We start from the raw sequence: 24,909 nt of genomic DNA, 5'->3' as shown, positions 1-24,909 counted from the left end.
AATTTAGTGATTGGGGTTTTTATAATGTAGGGAGTGGTTTAAGGTGTTATGAGTGGAGGAATAAAAAATGCAGTGATTTTTTTGTATATTTGAAAAGTTTCTGTAACACCTTATAAATATTTTAATATATTTTGAAAGTGGCTGTGAGTGAATGAGAAAAAATGTAATGATAAAAACATAAAAAATTATTATTTAATTAAAAATGAAAGTAAAAATATAGTGTGTTTAAGTGTAATTTTAGATTTGTAGATAGAGGAAGAGATTAGAACGCTCTTGGAGGTTACTCTAAGATTTCCCATTATCATTTCTCTTTTAGTTCTTAAAGTTTAAGAAAAAATCATGTCTCAAACATGAACATAACATCAAATGATAATATATACTCAATTTTAAAAACTCTTAACACATGTCTACTATATACAAACTTAACACCACGACTCGAAAGGAACTTGTTTTCCTTTTTGACACTCCCGGGTCTCATTTAATAAAGGGAGAGGAAATAAAAGAGAGGAAAAGAGAAAAAAAAACATGTTCCTCAGTTTTTTAATAAGAGGAGGGGAGGGGAAATGAGGGAAAATGAGAGCATATATTCATCCTCTCAAATTGGAGAGATTAGGAGGCAATATATTTGTATAATTTTAACTTCTATCAATAACTAAATTACCCTCATATATAACTTTCTATTATAGTTTACTTAAGGGTATAATTGAAAATTTGTATTTTACTTTGGTAGGCATGACGGTTTTGTCTTGGTGGTGGTACAAGTGTAAACCCAACATTGACTTGTGTTTTGGTTCCGAGGAAAAAAAACAGTCGCGATTGAGTTCGAGTTTAAATCTTTAGTGGATCTATCGTCTCTATATATTGAGAATGTGAAGTTAGTATCTCAATCCCATCCCTATTCTAGAGAATGGGTTGTAGTGAAGAAATAGATGAAAATTATCCATTTTTTCTCAAATTTAAGAGATTGGATTAATACGGAGATTCCATCTATGTAATGATCCTTGTGACTTGCTACTTGTACAAATTTTGACTTTGGTGAAAAATTTAGACGTCAAATCCCCTCATATCTTCTCCATCTATTTTATCCTTTTCTTTTGTATAAATTCACTCATGTGTGAATATAAAATTCCCTCGATTTGGATCATAGGGTGATTATGAACAAAATCCACTTGATTATGAAAACATACATTCGTGTTGAGCAAAATCAAAGGTAAATTTTACATGAGCAAGTTGCTCCTATCAACGAAAATGAAAGTTAAAAATTGTTTATATCAATAGTATTGTTATAATTTAACAAGAATTAACACAAGATTAGTGCTAAGACTTAAGAACTTTAGAGAATTTAGCAAAGAGAGAAAGTAGTGAAATGTATCAATTATGAATGTGTATGTAAGAGGTGCATTTTCTCCTTTACATTGAGCTAGGATTTATACTATAAAAGATTAACTTTTTCTCTAGACAATATTTACTATTTGATGGTCATAGAGTATGGTACATTATCAATAAGTTTGACAAATAGCTCATCCACTTGCTTGGTAGATATAGATGGTAAATCTTGATCTTGTAAAATAGATATTCATAACACTCCTACTTGGATGACACTTTGCAAACTTTGGGGTCTTCAAGTACTGTCTTGTTAAAAACCTTACTAAAGAAAAACCCAATGGGAAAAAAAAACTTTAGTGAAGGGAAAAAGAGTGCAATTTGTAGTTCCCCCTCAAGTTGAAATATATAAGGTGTTACATTCTCTGTACATTGCGCATGCCAATGTCATGAACGTGTTTCCTGAATGTTGTTGTAGTAAGTGCTTTTGTGAAAAGATCAGCTGAGTTGTTGCTGGATTGGACATATCGCATCTCGACCTTATTGTCTTTAATAAGGTTCCGAGTATACTCAAAGTATATTGGTGGTATGTGCTTTGTTATGTCACTTTTGATATACCATTCCTTCATCTGAGAGACACAAGCTGCATTATCTTCATAGAGAAGAGTTGGATTTTGATCTTTCTCTAGTCCACAAGAAGTCAATATGTGTCGTGACATAGATCTTAGCCATACGCATTTTCTTGAAGCTTCATGTAGTGCAATGACTTTGGCGTGATTTGAAGATGTTGCAACGAGTGTTTGTTTCTAAGAATGCCATGAAATCGCAGTTCCTTCATTTTTAAATACGTATCCAGTTTTATATATTGCTTTATGGGGATCAGATAAATAACCTGCATCTGCATAACCAACCAACCCTTCTTTTGAATCGTTAGGATAAAACAAGCCTAGATCAATAGTACCTCAAAGGTATCGAAAAATGTGTTTAATCCTGTTCAAATGCCTTTTAGTAGGGGTTGAACTAAATCTTGCTAACAAATTAACTGCAAAAGAAATGCCTGGCCTTGTACAGTTAGTAAGATACATAAGAGCTCGAATTGCACTAAGGTATGGTATCTCAGGACCAATAATCTCTTTATTATCTTTGCAAGGGCGAAATGGCTCATTGTCAACATTGAGTGATCTAACAACCATTAGGGTGCTTAAAGGATTCGCTTTATCCATATTGACACTTTTTTAGAGTTTCTCGGTATAAGTTGACTGATGCTCAAGTATTCCTTTATGCATATGCTCAATCTGCAAACCAAGACAATATTTGGTTTTTCCAATGTTATTCATTTAAAATTCTTTCTTTAAAAGAGCAATAGCGTCACTAATTTCTTTTTGCGTCCCAGTTATATTTAAATCATCAACATACACGGCTATGATCACATAGCCAGATGTTGTATTCTTGATGAAGACGCATGGACAAATATGATTATTTGTGTATCTTTTGCTTATCAAATAATAACTCAAACGATTGTATCACATCCTTCCATATTGTTTCAGTCCATACAAGGATCTTTGTAACTTGATGGAATACATTACCTTAGGCCTTGAGCTAAATGTTTCGGGGAGTTTAAATCCTTAAGGAACTTTCATATAGATGTCACTGTCTAGTGATCCATACAAGTAAGCCATGACAATGTCCATAAGACGCATCTCTAAATTTTTAGAGACTGCTAAACTGATTAAATATCTAAAGGTTATTGCATCCAAAACAGGGGAATACGTTTCCTCATAGTCAATCTCCGGCCTTTGTGAAATGTGACATTCGTCATTTTCAAACCTCGAAGACCCGACTTGTTTTAAACTTTGTTATACTTTGGGTCCTTTAAAAGAATGTTCTTTATGTTTAAATCATGTCCCATACTTGTTATATTGTTTTAACATTTTTAAGGTTGTTTAATTCGTTTATTTTATGCTTGAAACCAACACAAACCAAAGTACAAGGACCATTTTTGCCAAAAACCAAACTTTTCCCCAACATCTAAATTAGATTAATTTAACTAATTACTTTATTTAATTTATTTTAAAGACCAACCAACCACATTGAATGCAAAAGTGGTTGTAAGATGGTTTAATGTCTTAGAGCATTCTCATTCGGATCTTCATCCCCATCTTTATAATTACACTACAAAACACTAAATTTCTCTTTCCTGTTCAATTAAATAATATTACTTTATATCTTTATCATTACAGTTTTCTCTCTCCTCTACACACCACCAATCCAACAAATATTAAAAAATAAATAGGGACAAACAAAGTTTCCCCAAATTTACAAAAAATCACTACATTTTATCTCTCCACCCTATAATTTACATTCGCAACAACTGAAAACCTCATCCTATAATTTACAAATTCTCCTCACAATAATATAGGGAATGGGTTGGGAATGCTCTTACCCGCACTTCTTGACATTTTTCCAATTGCTCATCTCTATATTTCTCTCTACTTTTTTGGATTTGTGGAAGCAAATTAAAGTGTTCTTGCCTAAGTTGACTTTAAAAGTCAAACAGAACCACTGCTTGTTTTTCAATCCAATTTGAGTAATGTTTTGGGATGTTTTTAGTTTGTATTAGTCTTATATATATGTTTCATTGTTTCCCTTCTTTAAACTTGGTTGATTAAGGTGTTTATGTTATCCTAAAGCAAGCCTTTGCTTATTAAAGGCTAGTTTGGCCCAACTTGGGATTTTTACTCATTTAAAGTTTCTGTTTTTTTTAATTTGTTTGTTGGTTATTTGACTATGAGGATTTGTGTAATAAGATGGTAAACATGTACTAACATCATACAATGGGTGGCATAATTGTTTTTCATCAAAAACCATATCAAAACATCAAGAACATAGGTTCTAATGGTGTTTCAATTCTAGATAGAATTTGATCGTCAAATATTGGGCCATATCTTAGTCATAAAGAAATGGAATTGTGCAAGACCAAATCCTATGATGAAATTCATTGGATTGTGGTTCAATAATTATATAACTACATTTTAGTTCATTCGTATGGCTTTACAATTATTATTTTAGTTTTAGTGCGCAGATCTGTACTAATTAAGAAAACCGGTTGTTTCAGCCTATCTCGAGTCATAATTTGGGAAACGTTTCTAAATGAAAGATGTTCATAGCACCCTAATTAAGTAGACTGGAGATTTTTATAATTTTAGGAAATTTATTTATATTTTTAAGTATTATTAATATCAAGGACAGATTCTGTCCAAAACTAATCAAAATCTTTTGGTTGTTTTCACACCTTAGATGTGATATATTTTTGCTTGATCATTCTTGGCTAATGTTTTGTAGTTATTATTCATGTTAAAGGGAGATTGGTACTGGACTTGGTCTCAAACCAAGCCCCGGATTAAATAAACCAAACAACCTGCCTTAATCCGAATCACTCGTTTAAAAACACAAGTTGTGTTCCAAGCGACCGATTCTTGTGTTTTCTTTCAAGTTTCTGTTTAATTTTAGTTTGTTGTTAGTTCTCATGTTTTGGATATGTGGAAATCAACCTCAGTTTCATAACTTTAGTTTATTTTACTTTTATTTAATATTTACTTTTGGGCACATCCCCAATCCTAAACTCACTCATTTCTCGGACTCACTTGTTAAAAACCAAACCTTCTGGTCCGCCCGCTTAAAGACCGACTCACCTATTTCATCACTTGCTAAAATTCCAAGTGAGTAATCACACTCCCCCTTTTTACGCTTTTATACTTTTGGAGGTGACATGATTACGATATTCAAACTTACATCTTTTGTGACCACACTACTAAATCCATAATTCAACATTATGTGTCCATATGAATATTTGCTCGATCTTTATTTATGTCTCAAACTGATACATGCACGAGTGTTTATTTTTATATTGTTGTTGAGCCTCAATAAGTATGATCATACGCACCCCTAACTATTCTAGCTTTGTGCTAATAGAATAGGGCCTCATTATTTCTCCGAGTATTTTGGTTGTTACCAAATAGAAAGGAGTCACAGTTATTTACTTTACATCTACAATGGTTGTTGCGATGTTCTATTTACACATATGAATTGTGATTTTGCTTCATTATATATATATATATATATATATATATATATATATATATATATATATATATATATATACAAAAACAAGTGTATTGCTCACCAATATTCGTGTTGATCAAATATATTTTTATGCATGCTACAGGTTTACTTTTAAGTTGCTTATGAATATTGGAGAATCATCACTTAGAATATACATTTAGGATATTTTAATGAATTATGTATTTTTGTAATCGTTTGTATTTAATCTTTGAACAAGTTGTATTTGAGTTATTAGATGAAATAAATGAGTTGACTAAATATTGTCACTTTAATAGTATCATTCAAAAATAAGTCCAAAAATCTTTGGACATGTATACCCTATTGGCTTTACAACCTTTGGTGTAATAACAATAAGTCCAAAAACCTTTCGTTTGTTAAGTGAATCTTATTCAGCTTGAATAGCGTCTTTCCATTTATCACAGTCATGTCTATTGTGACAATAATTAATAGATTTAGGTTCAGGATCATCATCTCCATTCATGATGTCACTTGCTACAGAATAAGAAAGTATTTCATCAATATTTACCGTTTCATCTTGATTCCATAATATATGTGTGTGACCATAGTTGATTGACAATTCTTTGTTATTATCATCAACATCCTCTTCATGAGAGGTTTTAGTATTTAATGTTTCATTTAGATCATTATCTTTGTGATTAACTTCCTTTTCAAGAATTTTTCTTTTCCGAGGATTTTTATCCTAGATTGGTCTTCCATGTTTCAGACGTTTCTGAGATTCATGAGCCATTTTGTTATCTACTTGATTGTTTGGAATCTCAATTCGAGCTGGCATTAGCAGTTGGTATGTGAGATTTAGTAACTCTGTTTGTATCAGTAAATGCATCAGGCAATTGATTTGCAATTTCTTGTAAGTGTATTATTTTTAGAACCTCTGTCTCATATTGTTTAGTCATTGGATCAAGATGTAACAATGAAGGTACACACCATGAGACATCATTTTCTTGTTTTTTTTATTTTCTTCCCCTAATGACGGGAAAAACGCCTCGTTAAAGCGGCAATCAGCAAAAGGTGTTGTAAACACATCACCCGTTAAAGGTTCAAGATATCTTATGACGGAAGCGGATTCGTATGCAACATATATTCCCAATCTTCTTTGAGGACCCATTTTTGTGTGTTGCGGTGGTGCAATAGGAACATACACTGCACATCCAAAAATTCTAATATGGGATGTATCTAGTTGTTGGCCAGAGACAAGTTGTAGGGGAGAGAATTTTTTATTTGCACTTGGTATCCCACGAATTAATGATCCAGCATGCATAATTTCATGACCCCAAATAGAAACAGGGAGTTTTGTCCTCATTATTAATGGTCTAGCTATTAGTTGTAGGCATTTGATCAACGACTCGTCTAAATCATTTTGTATGTGTACATGATCAACGGGGTGTTCAACAACAATCCCCACAGACATGCAATAATAATCAAAAGCATGCGTTGTAAATTCCCCCGCATTATTAAGCCTTACTATTTTAATGGTATAATCGATAAAATGTGCACGTAATTTGATAATTTGAGCAAATAATTTTGCAAAAGAGACATTACGAGTCGATAATAAGGAGACTTAAGACCATCTACATGATACGTCTATTAAGACCATGAAGTATCCAAATGGTCCACATGGTGAATAAATTGGTCCACTATGTCACCTTGAATTCTTTCAAGAAACATTAGTGAGTCGTTATCAACTTTTAATGGCGAAGGCCTTGTAATTAATGTGCCAAGAGAACAAGATGTATATTGAGGCATTTTATCTATTAGGTTGATATTCTGATCTTTCAATGGATGCCCATATGTATTTACAATGATTCTTTCATCATTTTGGATCTTGGATGACCTAATCTGCCATACCATAAGTTTACGATACCAGAATCGCAACAATTTTCTTTGACTGCCATATGTGCTTGAGACACATTTATATATGTATAATGTAAACCAGAATGGAGTATTGGCAGTTTTTCCATTATCTCATTTTTGCTTATGATATGCAAATATTTTTCATTACTAACAGTCCTTGACTAAGTATCGTATCCATTATGATATATGTTTTTGAAACTCAACAAATTTCTTGTTGATTTTGGGGAAAATAAAGCATTTTCTACTTTGAGCTTTATACCATTTGGTAATGCTAAATTAGCTTTTCCCATTCCTTCTATCAAGTTTGTAGGACCTGAAATGGTATTAATGATCCCTTTTGTTGGTTTCAGTTCATAAAAATATCTTTTAGATCTAAGTATAGTATGCGTGGCTCCACTATCCGCTATACATATATCTTCTTCATTTGCTTGATCTTGTGCTCTGGTGATTTTCATTTTCAATCTTAAAAATATTTAAGAAAAATAATAAATGTATAACGAAGACATTACGATATATTTTAATAAGAACTTTCTTTAATTGAAAAACAAACAGTACATGAAGGAAAACACATAATTAAAGATAATAAGAAACACACTTAATTGTTGCATATAATAATTGCCGTCAAGCGACATTTGTTTCAGAGTTCCACATGAAAGTCTGCAATGTTCAGCTCAACATTGAGATCATCAAAGTTATCCACATGGTTCAATTTTTTCTATTTTGGAGAGAGGCTTGATGTCACACCCCGGCCAAAGGCGGCGGAACATGCCGGGGTGTAACCGATTGCCCAAATACACAAGACACTATTAAAGTGATAATATTTAATCAACTCATTTAATTTCACAAAATCATAAGAAGTCACATAACATGTTCATACAATAACCGAATTCGAGACGTAGCAAATAATATATTGTTAATTTTTCTAATAACCTAATAGTCTTGATTTTGTTTTTCTTCAAGCCTCGATTCAACCTAAAGTCAAACCTGTAACATTGCATAAAATAGAATTTGTCAACACAAAGGTTGGTGAGCAATTTCATAGTTTTGAAACAGTATGTATATAATAGAAAATTCCACAACTTGCATACAAAACAATAAATAATAGCAACAATTTAGATAATGAAATCGTTATTAAGAATACATTAACGACACCTTGCTATAAGGGGATGCCAAATAGTCTAGGATTTATATGAAATCGTTAATAAGAATACATTAACGACACCTTTCTATAAGGGGATGCCAAATATACTCGGATTTATGAATCAACCAACCAAAAGAGGTAAACACATTTGAATATAAGCATGTAAGCATATAACACCAAGTCGAGCATTTATTTAAGTAAAGTATACAATAAAGTTTGTGGTTTAAGATTCAAGTATAAAACATTTAGTTTGAATAAGTATAAAATGTCACCCCCAAAATGAAAGATGGAAAACGGGGAATGAAAGTACTCACGTTCAAGTAATAAACTTGATTGGTAAAATGACGAGTAACCGGAAGGATGGGGTTTAACGAGAAAAGCCTAGATGAAAGGATATCTTGTATTAGAAAGGTTGTCTAGAAAATCTTTAAATTAAATAAATGATAAGAAATGTAAACAATTTAAAGTCTAAGGTTTAAAATGTAAATATTTAAGAAATTATAATAATAGTCCTTTAAAAATATAAGTTTGCTCGAAACCGAGTTAAAGTATCTAGCCCTTAATTTTACTCAACCTATGTTAAGTAATAAAGTGGGTAAAAATACAAGAATGCAAGTCCCTTTGTAATATAGATACTAAAATGGGTTTTAACGAGTGTTTAGGTTGTTGGTTTGGTTCTTGATAATTGGTCAAACCCAAAGTCAACTTTCCAAAATAATGAATGTTATGAGATAACTCAATAAAATTTAAGAGGACTTAACCAAGTATGCAGTTCTATTGTTTTAGAACTAACAACGTCCGTTAAGCGAGTGTTTGGTTTCGTCGGTCCAAACCTTGTTATAAGATCAAGTTAGAAACACACTTGTGTGTCTCAAGCAAGGGGCACCGGTTTAGTTCGGTTTGGTTCGATTTTTATCGTGGAATAAAACCAAGATTGGTGACCACTTGCCTAAACATCAAGGAACTTGTATAATAATTTATAAATGATTTTACTTAAGTTTTACAACTAAAAATTAACAACAAAATCTTTAAACGAAAGTTTGGTTTTTGGTTCAGATATTGTTTCGGGTCAAGACCGAGGTTAGATTATACAAACCCATAACCATGGAACTTATAAAAATGATTTAAGAAATTTAAATCTAACATAAAGCATGTTTATACAATTATCTAACAAAACTAGTAAACAAAGTTCGGTTTACGGTTTGGAACTATTTACGGTTAAACCGAGGCTGGTCTCCACAAACCTTTAACCATAGAACCTAATAAATATGATATACAAACTAAAATGAGCAGAATTTAAGCATGGTTAATAAGTATAAACAAGTTATATAATTATATATATATATATATATATATCAAGGACTACTTAAGTCCTCCATGAAGCCTTGCCTTACAAGGCCCGACACTCCACCGACCGAGACCGGGGAAGTGTCCACCAAAGGTAAAAAGGGGTGTATATTATATATATGTTGTATAACCATCTTCAAGTATTAATAAGAATTAATAAGTTGATTAAAATGAAAGACTATGATCAGTTTGACTTTTGAAAGTCAAACTTCCAAGAACAATGAAAAACAACCTTGTAGAACTTAAATTTTGAGAGAGGAAATGAAATATAAGAAGGGATTAATGGAGAAGAGGGTCTTGTATATGTAGGATAATATTAAAGGGGTTATGCAAGAGGTTTAATGTGTAAAAATCGGCTTTGGATAATAGGGTGTAATGCATAAACAACAAACAAACATGTAGCATACCTGCCTAGGCGCTGCGTGACCGCAAAGAGGAGGTTGGTAGCGCGGCGCGGCGCCCGGGGGGGGGGGGTGATTTGGTTCCAGCTTTTGATAATTGACGACTTAGGCTCCTTAAGTTCGGTTTAAGTCATTTTAAAGGCATTTTAAGGACCAAAAAGGGTGTTTTTGAGGCCCACGAGTATAAAACGAATATGTAACATGAAATCCATCATTTTGATTGTATCGAAGAGTTCGGGTTACAAAACGGGTTGGGTTTACATAATAAAACAAATACAAAAGTGACCCGAAATTGACGAATGTCACAGTATCCCCTACTTTAGGAAATTTCGTCCCGAAATTAAGATGAAGATGATGATGCAAACAAGTGTGGATACTTCTCCTTCATTGTGTCTACTCGTTCCCAAGTGAACTCTACGCCGTGCCGTGATTCCCATCGAACTTTGACTAACCGAATACAACTATGCTTGGTTTTCTTCTCCTTGCAATCCATGATCTCAACGAGTCGTTCAACCATTATCATAGACTCATCAACATGTACTTCGTCGAGAGGTATATGGAGATTACCTTCGGCTAAGCACTTTTTAAGATTTGAAACATGAAAATTCGGATGAACACCGGTAAGATCCGCCGGTAGTTCGAGTCGATAAGCGTCACACCCCCATATAAGGCTTAGGAGTGTGACCAACAGTTGGTACCACATTTGTAAATAAATCAGAGTTACGGGTTAATGCGGAAGACTTTATAAAACATGTGGATTTAAAGTTATAAATATTTACAATACAAAAGATGAGACAAAAGTCTCATTCAAGTTTTACTTGTTTATACTTTACAAAACCACCATTCATTAATATTTAAGTTAACAAAATATTCGATCCATCGGAATCTTGAGCACTTCGTTCTTCAAACCCTATTCTTGATTACCTGCAAAATATTAAGAAAATACGTCTGCAACGAATGCTGGTGAATATGCTGACGCTAAAATATTTTCTTTTACTTAATCACCCCTCGAGACCACATAAGTTTCGGCCCATCTTGGCTTAGGAATAATTAAGTTAAAACAACATCATTATAAACTTGAGTCTCTACACCAGGTCACCCCAGCAAAACACCGCAGCGTTTCGACGTACTTAGGTACCATAAATATACACATGGTCAGTCTCACTCGAACATACTTAGGTCCGGCCCATCGTGGCTGGAGGTCATGACCAAGCGTGGTGCGATGTGCCCACCGCATTTTACCACATAGGTAAGGATCCAGACAAACGTATACTACAGCCTGAGGGCTAGGCTTTTACTCTTATTCAAAATGTTTTTAGAGACACTTAGTCTCATGTAAAGTTTTTCATATAACAAGTTGACTAGTTTGAAAACAAGTTTGTAAAAGTTGGGGTGTATTCACCTTTTGATTGGGATCGGCTTCCAACACCCTCCGTGAGTCTTTCCCTTGCTATCTCGCACCTATAATACGAGTATAACTTTTTGTTAGTCGGATATACAATCCGACTTAAGACCTTTAGTCTTAGTTTTATAATCTCCACATCGATTTACTTTAAAACCTTTAGTTTATAAAGTAATCTCTTTCTTTTCTTTTTAAACCTTTAGTTTAAAATATCTTTCTTTATAACAAAACATATAGATATATTATTTATAAAACCCTACGTTTCTTCTTCTCTAAGAAACGTATATCTTTTTTCTTTATTATTTAGGAATACTCATTATACTTAAATAATATTTATAACAAAGATTTATATATATCCACACATGTATTTGAATATACATTTATATTTATTTCTTTTCTTTTCTTTGTTATTTATTCTTTTATTTATCAAGGTATCGAGTATTTACTCGACCTTAGGTTTTAAGCCTTTTCAATATTTTATTATTATTTTATTCGGGCATTATGCCTACCTTTTCTTGGCTTATCAAACCCTACACAATTGAGCAGCACTTCGACGCCGCTTCATGTTCCTTATCACCTTGTTCAACTTCTATACCCTTTTCTTTTCACGCAAAACGAGACACCTATGCTTCTCTTTATCTTGACACGTACTTCGAAGCACCAACACCTCTTAAAAAGGAACGTTGGGACATCGAAATGGCACCACCTTCTTGTTTGGAATGTCGTTGGAATATGGCACAATTATCGAGGTATGACACGGAAATCGAGGTGATGGTACGGAAAACGAGGGATCAAGGACACGTTTATCGAGGCGAATCGAGGGTTGGTTTCTTGGAGTTTAGAGAGATGTTAGAGAGACGATTATGTGTGTGATTTTGGTGTGAGTTGTGAAGAACCCGTATCCTACTATTTATAGGCAAATTTTGGAGCCCGTCGCGGTACGCGACGGCTTCCTTTGCAAGCCCGTCGCGTATCGCGATGTAGGCTGCCTGAGTCACCACGTAGACCTGCCACGTGCATATACGTGGCAGGAGTTCTGCCGCATGGCGACACGTGTCACGATGTGTCAGACCACGTCATCGCGATACGCGATGACGTTGGTTCCACAGTGATCGGGTATCGCTGTTGACTTCTTCTAGAATCTTTAAACCAAGCCCGTCGCGATACTCGATGGGCTTGTCCTTTGTCCGTCGCGTATCACGATAGGACAAGAAAACAGAATTTCTTTTTAGACCTTGGAGTTTGGAATTTGGCAAGATTGGTCCCTTGACTTTGGAAACTTGACATTTTTAACTCGAAATTTACGTGATGTTACATCCTCCCCACTATGAAACAAATCTCGTCCTCGAGGTTGCTTCACGAGAATAAGTGGGGGTATTTCTTTTTCATTTCTGATTCGAGTTCCCATGTATATTCGGGCCCTCTTCGTGAGTCCCATTTAACTTTCACAATTTTCAACATTCGCCTTTTTAGTTTCTTTAGTTTCGAATCTTCTATTTGTATTGGTCTTTCAATGAATTTTAAGTTCTCGTTAATTTCTACATCTTTTAATGGCATCGAAAAAGATTCGCCGGCTAGACATTTTCGCAGATTTGAAACATGAAATACATCGTGTATCCCTTTTATTTCCTCGGGTAGTCGTAGATGATATGCGACGGTACCTATTCTTTAGAGTACCTCGAAGACTCCAAAGAATCGAGGACTTAGCTTTCCTTTCTTACCAAAGAGAACTACGCCTTTCCATGGCGAGACTTTTAAAAGAACTTTGTTACCAATATTGAACTCTAACGGCTTACGACGGACGTCAGCGTAACTCTTTTGGCGGTCACGTGCCGTCTTAAGTCGTTCTCGGATTTGAAGAACTTTGTCGGTGGTTTCTTGGACTATTTCGGGTCCAGATAATTAATTGTCTCCAGTTTCAGACCAACACACGGGCGTCCTACATTTTCGACCATATAACGCCTCGAACTGTGCGGCTTGAATACTTGCGTGGTAACTATTGTTATACGAGAATTCCATTAGGGGTAAGTGGTCGTCCCAACTTACACCTAAGTCTATCACACAAGCGCGGAACATATCTTCCAACGTTTGAATCGTCCTTTCGCTTTGCCCATCGGTTTGTGGATGATAGGCAGTTGGAAGCTATTCCAAAAATGAGACGTGAAACGGCTGTCTCGATCAGAGATTATAGATAGCGGTACCCCATGCAAAGCAACGATGTTGTTCACATAGATACGTGCTAGTTTGTCCATTGAGTATGACTCATTGATGGGTATGAAGTGAGCGGATTTTGTTAATCGATCCACAATAACCCAAATAGCAACGTGTTGTCGAGTCGTTCTTGGGAGTTTGGCTATGAAATCCATGGTGATTAACTCCCACTTCCATACGGGAAGTTCGGGTTGCTGGAGCAATCCCGAAGGCTTTTGGTGTTCAGCCTTGACTTTCAAGCAAGTTAAACATTTCGCCACATATGAAGCGATATCTCTTTTCATTCCATTCCACCAGTAGTTTGGTCTAAGATTTTGGTACATTTTGTCACTACCCGGGGTGCATCATGTACTTGGAATTATGAGCTTCATTCAAAATTTTCTAACGCAAGTCCCCAACGATTGGTACCCAAATCCTATTTCCGAGTCTAAGGATACCATCATCACCCTTAACTAGCGAGTCAATGGTGTCGTTACGTTTTCCGTCGGAGATTTGGTTTTCATTGATGGCTTGAGTTTGAGCGGATTTGATTTTTACGAAAAGGTCGACTTGAAGTTCTAGCCTTAACGCTCGGACTCTTTTTGGCTTTTGGTGCTGTTTACGTCTCAAAGCGTCAGCCACAACGTTGGCCTTACCTTTGTGATAGACAATTTCACAGTCATAGTCGCTTAGAGTTTCCATCCAGCGTCGTTGGTGCATGTTAAGCTCTTTTTGATCGAAAATATGCTTTAAGCTTTAATGATCGGTGTACATGATAAATCTTACTCCACAGAGATAGTGCCTCCGTATCTTAAATGCAAAGATTATGGGGCCAAACTCTAGATCATGAGTTGTATAGTTCTTTTCGTGCACCTTGAGTTGACGAGAGGCGTAAACGATCACTTTCTTTCGTTGCATTATCACACATCCCAAGCCAGAATAAGATGTGTCACTAAAGACTATGAAATCTTATGTACCATCTGGCAAGGCCAGTATAGGTGCTTGAGTAAGTTTTTGTTTGAGTATATCGAACGCCTCTTGTTTTTTTGTTCCCCATTCATATTTGATATTTTTACGAGTTAAAGAAGTTAGGGGAACGGCTATACGAGAGAAATTTTCAATGAACCTTCGATAATAGACGGCCAAACCTAAGAACTTCGGATCTCGGTTGGTAACTTTGGAATTTCCCACTTTTAGATGGCTTCAATTTTAGTGGAATCGACTAATATACCAATCACATTTATGACATGCCCAAGAAATTGTACTTCGTGCAACCAGAATTCGCATTTTGAGAACTTGGCGTACAACTTCTCGGTTCTAAGTATTTCAAGTAAGGTTCGAAGATGGACTTCATGATCAGCCTTAGACTTAGAATAAATAAGTATGTCGTCAATAAATACGATAACAAATTTATCCAAGTAAAACTTACAGATTCGATTCATCATGTCCATGAACGCGGCTGGCGCATTAGTAAGTCCGAATGGCATAACGGTGAACTCATAATGGCCATACCTTGTTCGAAAGGCAGTTCTCGGAATATCTTCGGATTGAACCTTGAGTTGGTGATAGCCGGAGCGAAGATCGATTTTGGAAAAGAAACTAGCACCTTGAAGTTGGTTAAAAAGATCATCAATTCGAGGGAGTGGATAACGATTTTTGATTGTGACTTTGTTTAACGCACGATAATCGATACACATATGCATAGATCCATCCTTCTTCTTGACGAATAGAATTGGCGCTCCCCATGGTGACGAACTTGGTCGGATGAAGCCTTTCTCAAGAAGTTCGTCGAGTTGTTTCTTTAGTTCCTTCATCTCGGTTGGTGCTAAATGATATGGTGCTTTGGAGATTGGAGAGGTACTGGGAATGAGATCATATCTAAATTCTACTTCACAATCGGGAGGGATTCCAGGAAGTTTGTCGGGAAAGATATCAGCAAATATGGAAACAACAGGAACATCTTTGATTTCTTTGGGTTTAGATTCTTTGGTGACATATGCCATGAATGCTAAGAATCCTTGATTCAAACATTTGTTAGCCCTTATCATAGAGATTAGGCTAACTTGGCCAGCGTCTTTATCCCCTTCAATTCGAATGGTTCGTTTATCAAGGGCTCGAAGTTCAACGGTCTTGCTATTGCAAAGGATACGAGCATGGTTATCGGATAACCAATCCATGCCCAATACAATATTAAAACCCACAAGAGTCATAGGTAGCAACTGGATAGGCAAAACGTACCCAGCTAATAAGATTTTTGTGTTTTCTAGGGCTTCGAAGATTTTAATAATTTCGCCACTAGCGGTCTCGACGCTTAGAGTTTTATTAAGTTTGATTAAAGGTTCGTTTAATAGACTACAAAAGTTATAATCTATAAAACTTAAATTGGCACCCGAATCAAACAAGACTCTAGCATAAGTGTTGTTAACTAGGAACGTACCGGTAATGGTTTCCGGCATATCGGCCGCTTTCTTGGTATCAAGGACGAAGACTCTTGCATTGACCTTCTTGGGCTCATTCTTTTGACCACTTCCACCTGCACCACCAGTCACGGGTTTGTTCTTAGGGCATTCAAAGCTAAGATGTCCCATTTCTTTGCAGTTATAACATGTCATCTTTTTCTTCCAACATTCGGCCGTTGCGTGGCCGGGTCTATGACATGATTCACAAACTTGTGGAGTAAAATGGCATCTACCCCTATGATATTTCTTATAGATTTTGCATTGTGGAATGCTGGGGTTGAAGCCGGACCTTCGTTGGTCAACTCCTTTACCCTTGAAATGGGTATTTCCTTCTTTCTTCGGGTCATGCGTTGTTACAACCTTCCTATCTTCTTCTTTGTTGCGGATCATTCCGCCCATCAAATAACCAGCCAATTCCATCGCGGAGTCGGCAGTCTGTGGCAAGTGAGACCTCACCATGTCACGAATCTCTTGTCACACCCCAACCTACAACGGAAATGCCGGGGCGAACTGATTGCTCACAGCTTTTCAAATGTTACTATCATGCAATATTAAATGTGACAATATCTATTAAGTTAATTAAATAATCAAAAACATCAAATACAAAATCCATATATCAAATAAATAAAACAATACAAATATATCAAAGTCTATAATCTTGTTTATTCTCTCTAGCATGCAATCCTAAGTTTTTCTTCCAAACCAGCTTGAATATCAACGATAACCTGCATATGCGTTAAAAATAGAATGGTTTTGTCAACATAAGGTTGAGTGAGCAACACACCAGTTTAAATGTTCATATAGAAAATAAGTATTTGCAACAAGTCATATGAGTATAACAAATTAACCAAATAAGCAAGTATAACTGAAATGTCGAGAAGCACAAAGCTATAACGACGGGCGTATGATCATACTAGACTGAGATTATGTTGGACCTCTCCGAATGCGGAAGCATACAAAGCAAACAAGCACAAAAACAAGTATAAGTTGTTAACACATAAGACAAAGTTACAGTTTTGAGTATAAGTATATATGAGAAATATAATTTACGCATATGTCCCCAAAACGTGGAAAAAAAGTAAAATAGGGGAATGTGGTACTCACCTTAGACGGAAGGCAAGTGATTAATAAATTCGACAACGAACTAATGATTTAAGCGAGTCATCCAATACGCGTCCAACGAGATTAATGATCAGAATCTGAAACTTTTGATATGAAAATATAAGTAAAAACGAACTTAATGCCGCTGGAATCAATCCAAAAAGATGGGTAGAACTCTAGTTATGTTGATTTTAATGTTTAAACGAGTCGAGTCTGACCAGAATCCGAACTTCGATTCGGGAGTCAGGTTTTGGTCAGAACCCTTATAATTTAATTATGAGAAGAAAAGTCTTCTGTACTGAATGTTGAATCCGACCGGAAGCATGAGAAAACGAAAAGTCAAACTTGATGACTGTTTTACCCTTGATCGGGTTTTTAAAGCAATTGACCCGTCATTACCCTTCAATCTCAGAAATTGATTGAAGGCTATTGTCTAAGGAGTGAGTATGAACAATTCTACAGTTTTCAACTTACCCAGAAAGTGAAAAGATTGACGAGAAACGGAAGTCAAAGATCCTAAAGCAAGCAAAGTCAACGACAAGTCTTGAATCTTTAACGAAGATGCAAAAACCGAAGGGGTGGAGGATGAACAGAGGTAGGTGACGGATATGAGATGTTATTTAGGGTTAGATTAAAGTTTATAGCAGATGAATGGGGCTTGTTTATATAAGAATACATAACACAAACTAATTATGGGTTTTTTGGCCCGTTTAAGTAAGTAAAACACGTTTTAAGGAAATAATCAACGATTTATACATAAAGATCTGGTTTAGGCAGTAAGAAACGAATTATAACTTGTAGTTTAGTTACAGGATGTTTACTCGGACCTTAATTCACTCAAACATGCCTAAATAAACGATTTTATGCCTTAAACGAGTTAGGAAACGAAATAAAGTTAGACGATCTGACCAGTGGTGTGGAGGCGGCGTGCAACAGGGGTAGAGAGTCTCCCCGCGCGGCGCTCCGGCTAGACAAGGAAGGAACTTTGTTTTTTTTTGGCAATAATGGTCCCTAAACTTTCTGAAATGTTCAATTATTGACTATTTCAAAGTTTAAACCAAGAATAAATAACTTTAAGAACTTTAAGGGTATAAAATGAATATTAGAAACTTATTTACTTATAAATATTTGATTTTGATTAATATTAAGGAACTAAAATATTTTCGAGTCGGGTTAAATGTTAACGAATATGGGTTTGAAAAATCCGAGATGTTACATCTCTCGTGGTAGTCCCCAAATATAACGTGTCACTTTGCTGGATTCAGGGTAACCAGCTGGGGAACCAATTGACAGTATTCGTGAAATTTTGTGTTGTACTCACGAAGGTTTGTTCCAATGACCTTGTGATTCAGGAATTTGGTTTGGATTTTGTCGGTCTCGTGCATTGGGCAAAACTTTGCCATCAACATTTCCTTAAACTCATTCCAAGATAGATTATACATCACCTCCCTTCCTTTACTCATGATCATTGTATTCCACCACTCAAGCGCTTCCCCTTTGAACATAAGGGCAGAATATTGAATTTTCTCTTCATTGGAACACCTGATTGTTATAACAATCGTCTCCATTACTTTAAGCCACCTCACGGTTGTGATGGCTCGCTTGTCACCATGGAACTCCTTTGGTCCATAATACTTGAAATCCTTAAACGAACACCTACAGATCTTGAGTTTCTTAAAATCTTGTCAAACTCCTCCATAAACATTCGGTTCGTGAACACTTTATTCTATATGAGATGGTTTCGGACGAGATTTTATGGACTTTCGGGAAAGATTAACGGAATGAGAATGTTTTGAGTGTTTCGATTGGGACCTAGCCATAAATTCTTCTCTAACCGCATCTTTTATCATTCTTTGGATTTGACTCATATATTTATCAGGAATTGGTTCTTCTTTTTCGTTTTCGGGGACTGTCCACTTTTCTTTTCGTTTATCGGCTTCCTTTTGAGAAGCCTCACGGTTATCACTTTGTCGAGACATTTTATCTTTATCTTTTTATCTGAAATTTAACAAATTTCTTTTCTTAAATATACATTTTTATTTATTATATATATATATATATATATCATAAAAGATATATATATATATATTATTTTTACAACACACTTATATATATCGTTTATTCGATATATATATATTCACATATCCTTATTTTTTTTGTTACAACATATGTTACACATAAAATACAAACTATCATAACACATAAACTTCATTTCTTGAAAACACACCATCATCACAATCATCACTTCAATCCTTCATAAATTTCTTCACAACCTTCGTTAACTTGTTTCACTTGCGAAGAAGCATCTCTCCTATCTTCTTCTTTTTCTTCCCATCAATGGATATCTTCTTTCGAAGGTCGTCTGTCTCATGTAAGGCTCGATAGATATGCTCCTCCTGTAACTGATGTATGTCATTGGGATAACCGTAGCAGGGTGGTGGATCACGGTACCCCATCATAACAACATCGAAATGGTTCTTCGGATCCGAGTATGGTGTTGCAGTCACATCAGATTGGTAGTTGAAAAAAGCCTCAGCAGCCTCGTTCTGCTCCCGAATCTCATTCGCTTGGTCTTCAATTGATGGTATTTCTCCTTGGTACGGTGGGAAGCTTGATGATGCTTTGCCTTTAAGTTCTTGGAGAAATTGCATGTAGGGATCAACTGAACCATAGCTTGGGTGAGAGAATGGCTCTTCCACCGGCGTTGTGACTTCATTCGGATTGTCAGGGTATTACTCCTCTGGATCCTCTTCCGTTTCCTCTTCTTCCGGGTCCTCTTCCTCGAGGTCCTCTTCTTCCATTTGAATTGTCTCCTTTGACATTGCGGGTATGCGAAAGTTCTCGTATGGCATTATCACCCTCATTTTGGGTTTGCGAGTGGTTCCTTCCTTGTTGAGCTGGGAATCGACAACATCCATGGTAAAAGTTCCGGTATGCCACCTTCGCTGATTTGAGTGGCATTGCATCCAGTCGGATGAAGGAGATCTTGGTTCCTCTTTGATTGTTAGGTTGGAGAGGAAGGCGTATGAAGGGTGAGGATTCGGTGGTAAGTGTGTTGAACCTCCAAATGGGTAATACGGCGGGACCTCAGTTGGTTGGTAGGTGGGAACTTCAGAAGAATAATACATCGGTACTTCGGATGGTTGATACATGGGTAAGCTTAAGGGATAGTAACTTGGGTGCCTTGGTGCTTGATATGTTTGATTTGGATTATTATCGAGATGGTAAATAGGACTTTGCTCAGTATTGGGGTTTTGAAATGGCTTAGTAATATCATGCTCCACGTCGGAATTGAAGAATGCTTCGTAGTAATCCTTACTCATAATGTCTTTTGGGAATTCGTAGTACTTTCCTGCCCTTTTTGCTTCATGATCATAGTACTCCATTAATTACTCGAAAGACATCTAAATTAGGTGGTTTAGATTGAGGAGAGGGAAAGAAAGGGTTACCAGCCAATCTTATCCCTATTCAAATAAACAAGTAATATATTTTCCTATGCTTGGATCGAAGCTTGGGTATTATCTTGAAATACCCAATTCGCTAAGAACCTGACTCTGATACCAACCTGTCACACCCCCATCTAAGGCCTAGGAGTGTGACCAACATTTGGTACCACATTTGTAAATAAATCAGAGTTATGGGTTAATGCGGAAGACTTTATAAAACATGTGGATTTAAAGTTATAAATATTTACAATACAAAATATGAGACAAAAGTCTCATTCAAGTTTTACTTGTTTATACTTTACAAAACCACCATTCATTAATATTTACGTTAACAAAATATTCGAGCCATCGGAATCATGAGCATTTCGTTCTTCAAGCCCTATTCTTGATTACATGCAAAATGTTAAGAAAATACATCAGCAACGAATGCTGGTGAATATGCCGACGCTAAAATATTTTCTTTTACTTAATCACCCCTTGAGACCACGTAATTTTCGGCCCATCTTGGCTTAGGAATAATTAAGTTAAAACAACATCATTATAAACTTGAGTCTCTACACCAGGCCACCCCAGCAAAACACCGCAGGGTTTCGACGTACTTAGGTACCATAAATATACACATGGTCAGTCTCACTCGAACATACTTAGGTCCGGCCCATCGTGGCTGGAGGTCGTGACCAAGCGTGGTGCGATGTGCCCACCGCATTATACCACATAGGTAAGGATCCAGACAAACGTATACTACAGCCTGAGGGCTAGGCTTTTACTCTTATTCATAATGTTTTTAGAGACACTTAGTCTCATGTAAAGTTTTTCATATAACAAGTTGACTAGTTTGAAAACAAGTTTGTAAAACTTGGGGTGTATTCACCTTTTGATTGGGATCGGCTTCCAACACCGTCCGTGGGTCTTTCCCTTTCTATCTCGCACCTGTAGTACGAGTATAACTTTTTGTTAGTCAGATATACAATCCGGCTAAAGACCTTTAGTCTAAGTTTTATAATCTCCACCTCGATTTACTTTAAAACCTTTAGTTTATAAAGTAATCTCTTTCTTTTCTTTTTAAACCTTTAGTTTAAAATATCTTTCTTTATAAGATAACCTATAGATATCTTATTCATAAAACCCTACGTTTCTTCTTCTCTAAGAAACGTATATCTTTCTTCTTTATTATTTAGGAATACTCATTATACTTAAATAATATTTATAACAAAGATTTATATATATCCACACATGTATTTGAATATACATTTATATTTATTTCTTTTCTTTTCTTTGTTATTTATTCTTTTATTTATCGAGGTATTGAGTATTTACTCGACCTTAGGTTTTAAACCTTTTCAATATTTTATTATTATTTTATTCGAGCATTATGCCTACCTTTTCTTGGCTTATCAAACCCTACACAATTGAGCAGCACTTCGACGCCGCTTTAAGTTCCTTATCACCTTGTTCAACTTCTATACCCTTTTCTTTGCACGCAAAACGAGACACCAACGCTTCTCTTTATCTTGACACGTACTTCGAAGCACCAACACTTCTTAATAAGGAACGTCGGGACGTCGAAATGCCACCACATTCATTTTTGGAATATCGTCGGAATATGGCACAATTATCGAGGTATGACACGAAAATCAAGGTGATGGTACGGAAAACGAGGGATCGAGGACACGTTTATCGAGGCGAATCGAGGGTTGGTTTCTTGGAGTTTAGAGAGATGTTAGAGAGATGATTATGTGTGTGATTTTGATGTGAGTTGTGAAGAACCCGTAGCCTACTATTTATAGGCAAGTTTTGGAGCCTGTCGCGGTACGTGACGGCCTCCTTGGCAAGCCCGTAGCGTATCACGACGTATGTTGCCTGAGTCACCACGTAGACCTGCCACGTGCCGATACGTGGCAGGCGTTGTGTCGCGTGGCGACACGTGGCAGACACGTTGCCACGTGGTGACACGTGGCGACATATTGTGCCACCGTTTTCCACGTGGCACATGTGTCACGATGTGTCAGACCACTTTATCGCGATACGCGATGACGTTGTTTCAACAGCGATCGGGTATCGTTGTTGACTCCTTCTAGAATCTTTTGACCAAGCCCGAGGCAATACGCGAAGGGCTTGTCCTCTGTCCTGTCGCGTATCACGATAGGACAAGAAAACAGAATTTTCTTTTTAGACCGCGGAGTTTAGAATTTGGCATGATTGGTCCCTTGACTTTGGAAACTTGACATTTTTAACTCGAAATTTACGTGATGTTACAATAAGCTACCTTCCCAACCCTTTCGAGGATCTTGAAAGTAATAAGAAACAAGGATCTAGTTTTCCTTTCTTTCCAAAATGGATTACCCCTTTCCAAGGAGATACTTTTAGAAGGACAAGATCGTCAACATTAAATTCGATCGGTTTTTGCCATTTGTCGGCGTAACTCTTTTGACGACTTCTAGCGGCTAGGAGGTTTTACGGATTTGGTCGATGACATCGTTGGCTTCTTGGACCATTTCAGGTGCCATGATTTGAGCTTCACCGATTTCGTTCCAACTAATCGGAGAACGACATTTACGACCGTAAAGAGTTTCGAAAGGAGCCCTACCGATGCTAAAATGGAAACTGTTATTATAAGAAAACTCGATGAAAGGAATTTGAGAATCCCAATTCCCACCAAAATCAAGAACACACGCTCGTGGCAAATCCTCGAGAGTTTGAATTGTACGTTTGGATTGTCCGTCCGTTTGAGAATGATAAGCGGTGCTAAGACCGAGACGTGTTCCCAAGGCTTCTTGAAGTGTTCGCCAAAAGTGAGAAGTAAAACGAGCATCGCGATCGGAGACGATAGACAATGGTAAACCGTGTCGGCACACAATTTCCTGAACATATATTTGAGGAAGCTGCTCGACGGAATACTTCTCGCGGATCGGAATGAAATGAGCAGACTTGGTTAAACAATCGATGATCACCCAAATACTATCGTTTCCTTTTTGGGTGTTAGGTAGTTTAGTGATAAAGTCCATAGCAATGTCTTCCCATTTTCAAACGTGAATCGGTGGTTGCTCGAGTAGACCAAAAGGTCTTTGATGTTCGGCTTTGACTTTTGAGCAAGTAAGACATTTAGATACATACAACGCTGCGTCCTTTTTCATACCCGGCCACCAAATGGTAGTACGAAGATCAAATTACATTTTATCCGCACCGGGATGAACGGTATACCGCGACTTGTGAGCTTCATCGAGTATACAAGTACGAAGGTCATTGCGACCGGGAATCCACAAAAGATTGAGTAAATACAAAAGACCATCAGGTTTAGTTTCGAGTTAAAGTTCGGCTCCACATGACATTTCGTCGTACATGTTACCTTCTTCAACGGCGGTACGCTGATCTTGAAAAATAAGGATTTGAAGATCGGTTTGAACAACAACGCTTTAAAGCATAACTGATTTAACATTCACCTTTAGACTTAGGGCGTCAGTGACAACATTCGCTTTACCGGTATGGTAGCGAATCTCGCAGTCGTAATCACTAAGTAATTCGGCCCATCGTCGTTGTCTCATGTTGAGATCTTTTTGGTCAAAAATATGTTGAAGGCTTTTATGGTCGGTAAACACAACACATTTCGTACCATAAAGGTAATGTCTCCAGATTTTGAGAGCAAAAACGACGGCACCAAATTCGAGATCATGAGTCGTATAATTCTTCTCGTTGACCTTAAGTTGCCTTGATGCGTAACCGATGACTTGACCTCGTTGCATGAGAACACAACAAAGACCTTGATGAGATGCATCGCAAAATACAACAAAATCGTCGTTTCCGTTCGGAAGGGTTAGAACGGGAGCATTGCAAGGCATGTTCTTGAGAGTTTGAAAGGCTTATTCTTGTTTTGATCCCCAATCGAATGGTTTTCCCTTATGAGTGAGGGAGGTGAGGGTTAAAGAGATTTTGAAAAAGTTTCGAATGAATAGCCGATAACATCCGGCCAAACCGAGGAAGGATCGAATTTCTGTGGGATTCGTTGGAGTTTTTCAATCCTTAACGGCCTCAATTTTAGCGGGATCAACATGAATACTTTTGTCGTTTACAATATGTCCCAAAAATTGAACTTCTTCTAGCCAAAATT

This window comes from Bidens hawaiensis, unplaced genomic scaffold (genome assembly GCF_021521415.1).
Source record: "Bidens hawaiensis isolate Kalapana, Puna unplaced genomic scaffold, B.hawaiensis_p1.1 tig00007800_1, whole genome shotgun sequence".
In the NCBI taxonomy this organism is placed as follows: Eukaryota; Viridiplantae; Streptophyta; class Magnoliopsida; order Asterales; family Asteraceae; genus Bidens; species Bidens hawaiensis.
This window is presented reverse-complemented; position numbering follows the sequence as displayed.